Source organism: Sitophilus oryzae, unplaced genomic scaffold (assembly GCF_002938485.1).
Source record: "Sitophilus oryzae breed Bouriz unplaced genomic scaffold, Soryzae_2.0 scaffold_771_pilon_pilon, whole genome shotgun sequence".
Classification (NCBI taxonomy): Eukaryota; Metazoa; Arthropoda; class Insecta; order Coleoptera; family Curculionidae; genus Sitophilus; species Sitophilus oryzae.
Genome location: NW_022147386.1, coordinates 876,100 through 878,574, shown reverse-complemented (window position 1 = coordinate 878,574; position 2,475 = coordinate 876,100). Strand labels below are relative to the sequence as shown.

Genomic DNA, 2,475 nt, shown 5'->3' with positions numbered 1-2,475 from the left:
GAAAAAAAATGATAATTTTTTTTTCTCAAAAACTATGTGAAAAAAACATAGAAATGCAAAAATAAAAATATAATTAATGCTTGACCTATTTCAATGGAAAATACAAAATGGTATCAGTTATTTTATCCAAGTATGTTAATTACAGTTATTTACTAATAATGTACTTAGTTTTTAGAATTTCTTCATGGCTGATAGTCCAGTAAATAAAGACACGAAAAGACACAAGTATCGGCGCAATTCGTCGACCTTGACTTTTTAGGCGGATTGTGTAGCTTTTGAGCCCTCCATAGGAGTAGTTTTAGGGCTATTGAACGTCCGACCGGCCCTCGCAGGCTGCGATCTTCGCTTCATAGCCATCGCTGTTTTTTCGATCATACGGTAGGTACTTGAGTAACTTGAAGACTTGAAGCTTAAAGAGACACCAAGACCAACTGTTAAAAAAAATCTTCACAAATGAGCTATTATTCGGGGCCTATTTTACCATAACTGGTCTGGGGAGCCCGTTAAAGGTTGTAAAATGTTCATAATTTCAAATGTAAATTTATAGCAGAGAAAAAAAAACAGTTACCTACCTCTGATAAAGAAAATAGAATTAAATAAAATAAGCTTTAGATTATGTTTAGATTGATATAATTTTTGTTTTTTTTTTTTCATTATTTATTTTGTTGAATATAATAATGTTTATTTATTTTTTTAAATTATTAAAAAAATAAAAATAAAAATAATTGTTTTATTTTTTTAACCCAATCTAACAAGAGAATTTTTGAATTTTATTGGAAAAGAAGGCCCGAATTTTTGCTTGTGCCTTAGGGCCCGACCAGATGAAAAATAGGCCCTGCTATTATTACTGAAAATATGAATGTAAAAATCTGAAAATTTTTGGACCAAGAAAAGTTTTCCCCGGTTTTTTTATTATCATAAAATATGTTTATAATAAACGATTAGGGAATCGCACGCAATAATTATACATATTATTATTTATATTAGAATTTCCAGCAATAAAATTATTATATGCACACCGCTGCGTGGTATACATTTCTACGAATTATATTTATAAGAAAGCAGAGATGATGCTTAGGTTATCTCCAATTAAAACTGTGACCCCTGCAGTGATTTCAATTTTGTTGTGACAACATATTAACATCCTATTAATTTTAGTACGAAAAATAATATATAACTCTGCTCTAAGAAAACAAAATTTCAGTAGTAGTTTGAATCGTTTGAATAACGCAGTGATCATGGCAAAGTATCTAATCGTAAGTAGATATAATTTCACCAATTCATTTAATTTATCCAAAATTATAACTACTACAATAAATCCGCCCCAGGAAATACTACAATGATTTTCTAGATGATTTACATAGGTACATCTTTTATGATATTTAGCCCGACGTACATACTAACAAAAGATATTTTTTCCTGGGCTCATCAGGTATCCGAGTGTTGTCTTTTATATTTTGCATATAGAGGCAGAAAAAAAACAGTAATAACTTGTTTTAAACTTTTAAACACTATTGTTTTTCGAAATATTCCTTATGAAGATAAGTACATTTTTGCATCCTTTGGAACCATTTCTGAAAGCAGTTATTCAAATCGCTTGTTGGTACTTTTAAAATTGCGTTTTTGAAGGCACTAACATGCCTTTTGGGGACTGGAACTCTGGAAGTTTTCACCAGGCAGTTCAATTTTAATTTTTGGAAAAGTAAAAGAGTCGTTAGGACTTAGGTCGGGACTGTATGGAGGATGGTCAAACACAGTTCTCTCATCTTGCAGAGGAATTGTTGGCACATGACACGCTTTTGAGACCAATGTCACCATCTTTTTGGAAACTCTTCGAGAAGAATAACTATCGTGGGTATTGGTTCATCTTGGAATATCCAAGCAGCCAATTGCCGTTTATTTTCGGGTTTATAAGAGTAAATTCAGGATCATCACCTCTGAAAATACTAAATATTTTTTTCCTGCGTTTAAACAGTTTAGATTTTTTTGACACCAATTGACTCTAAATTACTTTCTGTTCTTCCGTCAACAGATGCGGTGTCCAAATAATTTATTTACAGTTAGTACTTCAAGCAAAATTGTTTGAATTGTGTTCTTTGCCCTGCCGATCTTCTTGGATCAGATTACAAACATCATCGATGTTTTGCTGATCGAGTGACTGCCGTTGTTGGGGGATCGTCACTTAAACTTACCTGTCCACATTTAAGTTCTCCATACCAACGAGAAATTGTCGACTGATGTTACGGCATTCTTGTTGAGACAACGGTCTTTGAAAATTGTAAAAAACTATCGCGCGAAGATTGCCTCAGCTTAATTCCATTTTTCTACCGACTCGTCAACTTCAAAAATTCAGTTTACTTATATATCAATATTTTGTTATTTTTTTAAGTTGATATACAGTACGTCTGTCCGTTCTGTAGCTACGCGGTATCCGTGAGAGGGGAAACGATATTCTCTGGATGTTTTTCATAAAAA

The 2,475-nt window shown here is 32.4% G+C and overlaps 1 protein-coding gene across 4 annotated transcripts in view; it reads left to right on the top strand.

Moving 5' to 3' along the window:
- Positions 1-2,475, top strand: part of LOC115888487 (flocculation protein FLO11) — a 244,885-nt gene that overhangs the window by 152,871 nt on the left and 89,539 nt on the right. The window lies entirely within an intron of this gene.